The sequence below is a fragment of the Zea mays genome, chromosome 2 (assembly GCF_902167145.1).
Source record: "Zea mays cultivar B73 chromosome 2, Zm-B73-REFERENCE-NAM-5.0, whole genome shotgun sequence".
Taxonomy (NCBI): domain Eukaryota; kingdom Viridiplantae; phylum Streptophyta; class Magnoliopsida; order Poales; family Poaceae; genus Zea; species Zea mays.
In genome coordinates, this window is record NC_050097.1 from 150,896,190 (window position 1) to 150,905,521 (window position 9,332).

At 40.2% G+C, this 9,332-nt stretch overlaps 2 long non-coding RNA genes across 2 annotated transcripts; one reads left to right on the forward strand and one right to left on the reverse strand.

Moving 5' to 3' along the window:
• Window positions 1-1,464: 1,464 nt before the first annotated feature.
• LOC103647111 (uncharacterized) lies at window positions 1,465-3,463 on the reverse strand. The gene is made up of 4 exons (XR_002267647.1): window positions 2,945-3,463; window positions 2,519-2,621; window positions 2,298-2,368; window positions 1,465-2,134 (listed from the first exon to the last, which is right to left on the reverse strand). It is a non-coding gene; the product is annotated as an uncharacterized lncRNA (long non-coding RNA).
• Window positions 3,464-6,936: 3,473 nt separating this feature from the next.
• On the forward strand, window positions 6,937-7,896 carry LOC103647112 (uncharacterized). The gene is made up of 2 exons (XR_562662.1): window positions 6,937-7,216; window positions 7,797-7,896. It is a non-coding gene; the product is annotated as an uncharacterized lncRNA (long non-coding RNA).
• The last annotated feature ends 1,436 nt before the right edge of the window (window positions 7,897-9,332 follow it).

The following is a 9,332-nucleotide window of genomic DNA, read 5'->3' on the forward strand; positions in this document are numbered from 1 at the left end:
CTCCTCCCTGTAACGCCTCAAAAATCCTATATTGGGGTTTAGGAAAATTCACCAAAAAAGATTGCAATTAAGATGTCTTTAATAGGGATTTTATTACCTTAATAATAATAAAATTAAATAATAATGGTATATTTTGGATTACTCCAAGGTTAGATTTGAGTACTAGACATTGATATTAGGAAAAAAAATGAAGACTTAATTATTATTATTTTATGAATTATGCATTATAAAAGCATTTATAAGAAATAAGTAAATAAATCAAACTATATTTTTGCATACATGTTGGAGTTTTTTCTTGTGCATATTCGAAGTTAACCTTGGTTTGAATTTGAAATATCAATTTGAGATTAACATAGAAAATGAAAAATGAAAAAGAAAAGGGAAAATAAATGCCTGAAACGAATCCCTCCACCCCGGCCTAGTATCACGCACCGCCAGCCCGAGCTGAGCACCCGCGCCGGCCCATCTCATCTTTACTCCTTTTCTTTTTATCACCCACGCAGCCGATATGTGGAGCCCGCACTCCAGTGCCTCGTTGTCATGTGCGCGTTAGCCACCAGTTCTAGTACTTACTAGTGTATGGTGCGCGCCTATGCGCGCGTGACCATCTGCTTAGTAGCATAGTATAATGTATGATTATTGTATATATGTTTGATAGTAAATAAGCACGTAAGAGCAAAGCAAAGGAAACCAAGTTTCAGTGTTTGTTGTAAGATAAAAGAGCGTATTATAAGCTGTAACAATATTATATTGTTTCAAGCAAGTTGTACATATACATACACATTTCATAATATAAGTTATAATTCAGTAAACTATTTATAGTTTTGAACATATGGTTTTTCTCACATTTTATGACACATTTTTTGTGTAAATATATATGAGGGAAACATTGATGAGTTTAACATTTTAACTGCTTGTATGCCCATTTATAGTTTTGAAGAAAACGAACAGATATTATAGGCAGAACATACATTAATTGCAAGTGGTTGCACAGGGATACTTATGAGGTGTTTGGTTTGATGAATCACTCTATCCAAAATGAAGTGGTGCATCATGGGTCCATTCCTCAAATTTGGTGGAATGACTCCATTCCACATATTAGTACTAAACAACTAACTATGAGGAATGAGGTGGTGATGGATTAACTCACTCCATTCCACAAACCAAACAAAAAAGTGAGGAGAGAGAAGATGGACTACATCATTCCTCAAACCAAACACTCTATTAGGTCATAAATTTATACCTTTTTCTAGCTCTAAACATTAGAAATCAGCGTTGATCACGTTCAAGTATGCAGCATACCTGAACATAGCTATGCTAATATAAATCAATAAATACTTCACCACATGAATCCTTGCAGTCTATAGTATAAAACACAATGTGTTTGCTGTTCTTTCGGCAGTTTTCATTAATAAACAACTGAAAAAATTAAAAGCATCATGAGCATGAAAACTTTTTGTAAAGTTACTGAAGTGACATTAAAAAGTAGACTATTTCCATAGAAGAATATACAACTTCGTTTTAAGAGATGCAATGATAAGTACAACAATGTCAATCTTGTCAAGAAATTCTCCATCAATTAATCATGGATCACCTGAAAAAAACAACAAATCAAGATACTCAAAAGTATCAAATCCGTTAGGAATCTTTAGCAATATAATAATATGATAACAACTTGTTTTATTGTACCTAAGCTTGTAGAATTCTGGAGCAACTGCACAACTTATTAGTTAGCACTAAAAAAACATCATGTAGTCACTTAAGGTTTTTGTTCTTAGAAAAAATTATTAACAATCACCATCAGTTAAAAATGCACATTAAATTAGAATATCCCCTTATTTGTGTTTAGTAGAACTCTTAGTTTTTGGTGATAGGTTTGCGAAAATCGCAAATAGTGAATGAACATATAAAAATAATAAGTAAATAAGTCAGATTTCGAGTGAAGTTAACAATGTATCGAGAAAAAGTAAGATGATTGGTGCTTCATTATTTCACTAATTTAATTTACTGCCCTTATAATTATAGTGAACTATGTGATTCCCTTGGAACGATATTTGTATTGGCCAAGGATGATGATAATGATGATGGCAGAAATGCAAAATCACAGGACCATTAGCAGCTGAACCTCAAATACCTACAATTTGAACAAAAAACAAACAGAAGAATAACCGTAAATAAGTTGTATTGTACAAACAATCAAAATTATGCAGAATTTACATTTTGTAAGAAATGTACTAAACTACTAATGCCCCTTCAAATCAAATCTAGATAAGGAGTATAACATCGAGATCATGTACCTCTTCTATTATGGGTTGCAATGTCTCACTGATGTAGCCTACTTTAGAAGTGATTAGAGACCTCCTCTTGCCTGCACAGTACACACCAAGTCATGAAAAAGGTTAGAATAAAATTATTGTCCTAAAACCAATGTCAAGCCATCAAGATTCACATCACTACAAGAAAAAAATAGAATTTACTATGTCGCACAGAACTGGAACTAAGCTAGTATCCAAATCACCTCGAGCTTTCATCGGAATCAGGATGCCTTTCAAGACCCATATGAGCTGCAATGTCTCACTGATGTAGCCTACTTTAAAAAAAGATTAAAGACTTCCTCTTGCCTGCATAGTACACACCATGTCATGAAAAATATTAGAATAAAATGATTGTTCTAATATCAAATTGTCAAAGCATCAAGATTCATATCATTATAAGAAAAAAATGGGAATTACTATGTTGCCTAGAACTAGAACTAAGCTTATATCTAAATTACGTCGAGCCTTAATCTCAATTAGGACGTCTTCCAGGAGTCAGATCATCTGAACATCACATAGGCTATAGATCATCGCAATAAACAAATTCACGGGACTAAAAACTGCAACAGAGTCCACCTAGAGGATACTCATACTCCTGAAGAACATGAGAACAAATTCGATGTGCAAACCTTGTGACTTCTTCTCTACCAAGTGGAAGGGGCATCGGCTTGCTCTCGCTGTTGAACTGGTTCACACACCAATGCACGGATTAATTGTTTTCATGGTGGCAGACGTAATTTGAAGCCCCTCCCCCTCCACGACGTGTTCAGATCAAGAGCGAGCGACTGGGTGTGGAGCAGGCCGATATCCTCGAACCATTCCAGCTACTTGAACCTAAGAGGTTAGTCCTTCTGCAACAGAAAACAACTGAGATAAGAGTAAAAAATGAAACTCGTGTGGTTCATCTCTAGTAGTGGTTACTCATCATTGTGGATGCTGACGACGAAAAGAAAAATAAAAAAGCTTTGGATGGTTAGGTTGTTGCCTTGTTACTACCATTGATGCCCTCTATAACTATAGCACCAACAACTTCTGCGGTCTCACGAATCATTCAAATAACCTATAGAGGTGATGACATTGAAGTAACATCTAATAAAGAGAATTTATTTCTGAACAGAGAATTCCTACTGTTAGAAATAGACACATCAGATATAAGTTTAGCTTTTGTACGGATATTAGTTGGGGTCAAATTGGAGGCTGTCAAGCATAGAAACTGCCACACCTTTACCCTCACGAAGCAGTCCAAGGAACAGATGCTCAGATGCAATATAATTATGTTCTGTGAAACAAATATGTAGTAGTGCTTGAGATAAATCTTCTATGGAACTTATTAAAAATTTGAAATATAATGAGCAAATGGAATGTGCAGTCGTATGATACATAGATGGAAATGCCATTCTTGTTAAGATAAATGTCTTGATAATTACCAACATAGGGAGTACATGTAATTTAGTTGATCGAAGCCACTTGTAACTGGGGTACACTATTATTTCCTAGCTTGTTTTACTACAGAAGTTTCTTTGATGAAACTATAAAAAAATAGGAGCACAATGAGTGGACTGCAATGCTTCACTGAACATGGATAGTGTGATAGCGGATTGAACCAACAATGACTAAATCAGTATGTTGCAGACTACGCAATTTCACATTTCAGTATGTGCATGGCAGCTGAGTACTATAGTAATTATGAAATGATGACTGTGTGCAACAAATATTATCCTTTAGTTTATTTTCTATTTAAGCATTTACATATCCAAATTAATCATATATGATTTTGGTGATATGGAGCAGCAGTAAAATATCAAAAAATGACGCTACCAGCTACCATATGCAGTTCCTTTTCGTGAACACAAAGAAGAAATGCATGCCAATTGATTAGGAAATATAATTTGTTGGAGCTAACTTTAAGTTTTCATAAGTTTCATTTAAACCCGACCGTCCAGTTTAGGGAAGAACATTCAGAGGTGGCTTATGTGAATAGCAATAAAATACCACCCAAAGCAGGAAGAGCAGTGTCCTTGGGCGCGTAGGAGAACGGAGAACATGAATTAACACAAGCTAGACAACATATATTTGTGTAGTTTAGGCTTTCCTTTCAAAGGCAATGTTTAGTACGGTAATTGAAGGTGAGACATTCGAAATGTAGACAGGAATAAAGATGAAGGGGAATAGATGGTGAGAAAATTTAGACACACCTTAGTACCTTACTGTAGCCGAGGACCAACTCCATGAGCAGCTCTATTTGGTCTTCTCGCATCTCCCCCGACAAAATAATATTTTTAAAAAATATATAGAAAAGATAATCAACATTTTTTGTCATGCAACAGAAGAAGAATGGAGGTGAACAGTTAAGTGATTAGCAGCGAAGACGACTCTGAAAAGGGATCTACCGGCGATGTCGTCGCATCCTGATCACTCAATCATTGGGATAAACACCCCCTGGCAGACTATTTTTAATCCCCAAAAATCGCTCGAGCAGCAGCGACGAACTCACCAACTCGGCGAGGTTGTGGTTGTCCATGGCCTCTTTCCGCCTAGCCTGCACGTGCCCGTACGCCGCTCGTTATCACCGTTGCAGCGCATGAGTTCATCCTCCGATATCTTACCCTTATGTGCTGCACTGCTGCCTTGCCCTGCGGCCACGGGTGCATATGTAATCTAGAAGGAATAATGTTATTTTTTAAAAACTTAATTATATCATAGCAAAATCAAAAGGAGGACAATAATAAAAAATCTGATTATTTATATTGGGGCACAACTTTAACAAAGTTTGACTTATTAGGTTTGTTATGTTGTCATATCTGAATCAATGTCTTCAACTCGTCTTTGTTAGTTAGAAACCAATTTCCTTTCGAGCCTCATTTTCTATATCAAGTTTAAATTGATATGTATGCAGATGAGCAAAACAAAAAATAGAGCAAATAATGAATCTATAATGGTTATTAGAAGGCTAATGTTTAAACCAGTGCCACCACGGATGCTGACCCGTCTACCCCTACTGCAGACATCTTTATCCTTTGTCAATGAAGTGAGCAGCGAGCGCTGACCTTTAGCTAAAAAGCACTGCCCGCCTGCTTCTGTGCTCTTCTCCCCTCCCCCTCCAACACCATTCAAAAGACCTCGTCCTCACTTCTCCAACCACATCTCCTGCAAATAAAAAACCAGGTGATAAGGCAAACAAAATCTTTCAACCACCAATTAACTGAGGGTGTTTTCTAACTTATCTTCTTCCTCAATTTTTCTTGGTTCAAGGGAGCTTCTGTAAATTTTGGTTGGTTGCAGGCAATGTTCAGGCTGCGTAAAGCTATGTCTGAATATTCTTCAAGCTCATTCAGTCATTATCTTTTGCTCCTAGACTTTAGCTCTCTATCTCTCTTTATATAATGACCTTGTAATTATTAAGCATCAAACAGGTAGGACCCTTGAACCCTTCCTTTTGCTCTTAGTGCTTGTCTGGTTGGCATTACTTGACACAGCAATCTCTGCTACCAAGCATCTTACCAACCGCCATCACCATGTTCTAATAACCCCATTTGCCAACCATCTCTTCAATTTCAACTACAGAAGCAATTTGTCAATCACAGCTCTGAACCTGCTTTCAGTATCCGTCTTGTTGTGGGCAAGATGAAGGACCTGTTTAACTTCCACAGTTAATAATTGAAATGATTGCCACACACGAGCTGATGGCATTAGAGGAGAGGGCCAGAGGAAGTTATCGGATGGCCGCAGAGCACAGAACGACCAGAGGAGACGAGATGATGGGGAAAGAGGAGGCCGGTGGGATATGGCGATAGAGGAGGAGGCAGAGGTTACCGGTCGAAGATAGCGTGCTACGGTGGTAGAGCGACAGCTGAGCGCGGGGCAGGGGCATGGCGTCGTCCACGTCGAGCAACGCAAGGAGTTTGAGGTCGAGCATGTGCGTGACCGGACCGTGGAGGCAGCGTCACCGTCGTCTGTGATGGAATCGGACGAAGCGCAGTTGATGTGGTAGTAGGCGTCGGCCGACGCGGCTGGCTTCGCAGCAGCATGCCTGTGGAGCGTTGCCCGGCAGAGGGGCTGGAGCTCCATGACCACCACCGCCCCCATGTCGCGCCGACCCGCGACGATGTTGGAGGGGAGGCAAGTCCCATAGCCCGCAGTTCGCCGCAACGCAGACCTTTCCACGCACGTCAGCATCGAAATGTGGGGAGAAGGATCGAGGGGTGAGGCGTCTAGCCGGAGCTTCTTGAGGGCAGCGTTGAAGAGGGAGGGTCGGGGCCTCCTTGGCCCAGGACGGCGCCTCAGTGGCATTTGAGGGAGATGACAGGAAGCTCCTGGAAGGCTTCGCTATAGCGCGGTAGAAGGCTTAGAGGTGTCGTGGCCCTTGAGACGGGATCCGACTGCTGAAACAAAAAAGATTGACGTGGCACTATGTACACGCGGCTTTTCGTTCGACTTTAATAATAAGGAAATCTCGCGCTCGCTCAGTGCGTCGGGTCGTCGGCCAGGTGGGACCCGTCGTTCGGGGGCTTCGTCCCCGCGTGATAACGAACTCCAACCACTCGTCGAAGCTGCCAGGCGGATTTTGATCCAACTTCTCCCGCCTGTGTATATAGGTAAACACCCGCACCCCTCCTCATCCATCGCATCAATTTGCCTCGCTCACGAATGCATCCGGTCACCAAAAGTTCTAGCCGTCGCCGTGTGGCCGAGCGAGGCAAGGGGAGAGATGTCGTCGCCGATGCCCCGTGTTCTCGATGTCGTTCGGGTTCCAAGAAGAAGGCAGAGAGATTTGGGAGCTCGTGTGGAGGCTTCAACAGTCTTTAATTCGACGAGAGGAGCTATGGGCCCAAGGGAATCGCTGGCCGGAGCTGTGCAGCTGCACCACGCTGCGGGTCGGATCACCTACTGCACCATCTCTGGTAAGAGTCTACTCCAATGATTCACCATCACCCGCGCATTGCGTAGCACCCTATGATTCGGGGAGAGGAGCACCAAAGCGCATAAGCGCATCTCGTCGGCGGGCATGCCTCCGCGGCCGGCCATCTGGTCCGAATTTTTTGCATTTTGGTCATTCATCGGAAAAAAATTCACGTTTGGACCCTAGAAAATTTTAATGTCATTTTTGGACCCTTTACTCGGCGCCGTAGCCTGTGGTGCCGAGGTAACACAGCTCGGCGCCATAGGCTATGGCGCCGAGGTACGTGCTGCGTTGGCACAAACGGACGTCGTGGCGCCGACGTGGTACCGAGCTCGGCGCCATAGATCATGGCGCCGAGCTCCGTTCTGTATAGAAAACTTGTCTAGCTCAGTTGGTAAAATACAAGGCTATTAACCTTGTGGTTGTGGGTTCAAGCCCTACGGTGGGCGTTTTTTAATACTTTTTGTCTTTGTCACTTATTTTTTTTGTTGTCCATATTTTCGTTTATGTCGCTGATTTGTCCTTCCTGATTTATTTTTCATCCAATTTTATTTTTGTGACTGATTTGTTTATTCGTCCAGATTTTTTATCCGGCGAGCACAGCAGCTGTATATGCAGTAAATTCTAAAATATATCATCCATGAGACAAGTATATAATGGAGTATACTTTTATTTAGTGCAGAAGAAAAAAATGAATATGTGTGCTTCTTTTTACTGGGAATATGTTATTATGTATTTAAAATTTATGTTCAAAAGAACTCAATGAAAATATAATATTTTTTATTTGATCACGATTGAAGTAAGAGTGTTCTCGTTTGATTTTTATTGTGATTAGCTGAGCAAACAAGGGGAGAAGTTGACGGCTTGTGAGCACTGTGGCACACAACTGCTGTGCTCGCCGGATAAAAAAATCTGGACGAATAAACAAATCAGTCACAAAAATAAAACTGGATGAGAAATAAATCAGGACAGACAAATCAGAGACATAAACGAAAAATATGGACAACAAAAAAACAAATAAGTGATAAAGACAAAAAATATTAAAAAACATCCACCGTGGAGCTTGAACCCACGACCACAAGGTTAAGAGCCTTGTATTTTACCAACTGAGCTAGACAAGTTTTCTGTACAAAACGGAGCTCGGCGCCATGATCTATGGCGCCGAGCTCGGTACCACGTCGGCGCCACGACGTCCGTTTGTGCCAACGCAGCACGTACCTCGGCGCCATAGCCTATGGCGCCGAGCTGTGTTACCTCGGCGCCACAGGCTACGGCGCCGAGTAAAGGGTCCAAAAGTGACATTAAAATTTTCTAGGGTCCAAACGTAAATTTTTTTCCGATGAAAGATCAAAATGCAAAAAATTCGGCCATCTGGTGAAGACGAGAGAGATGAGGGAAAGACATTGGGCCGTTAGCGGATATCCGTGATTAGATCTCGTCATTTGAAGTTTGGACCGTTGCATCATGTAAGGGCTTGTTCGGTTAGCTCTTAATCCATATGAATTAAGTGGAAATGAGTGAGTTTAAATCCCAAACAAGTTAAATTTATTCACAATTTTTTTCAATCTCGTCCAATCCATAAGTAACAGAATTAACCGAACAAGGTCTAACGGTTCGGGAGATTGGATGTGTGCCATGGATCTGTGATCTGATGGCTCAGGTGAGCCAAGCCAACACAGCCAAGTAAAATTTGCTTAAGAGCCCTTACTCTTTTCAAGAATCAACCCATGATCCTGAATAGTGCAGAAGTCATTACTCATAGGTCCGTTTTTACATCTTTGATCCTAAGTTTATTTAGATTATAACATGTCGTCCTTTTTATTAATTAATGAATAAAATAGACAAAGAAAAATTCTGAAAAACTAATTCATTAGAAAATATAAAAATGCTTAAAATATTGAAAAATTCATAACTAATTCATTTTTAACTCCGATGTAGTTCGTTCCATTTGTGTTAGCTTCATAATAATATTGTATACACAGTAACAACAAAATTTATACTTTATCACATATCTTTATAATTAGAGATTTTGTAACCTATATCTATTAGATTAACATTTAAGATAATCTGTCCATAATTATAAACTGACTAAAATATAATCTATAATCAAGTTATCT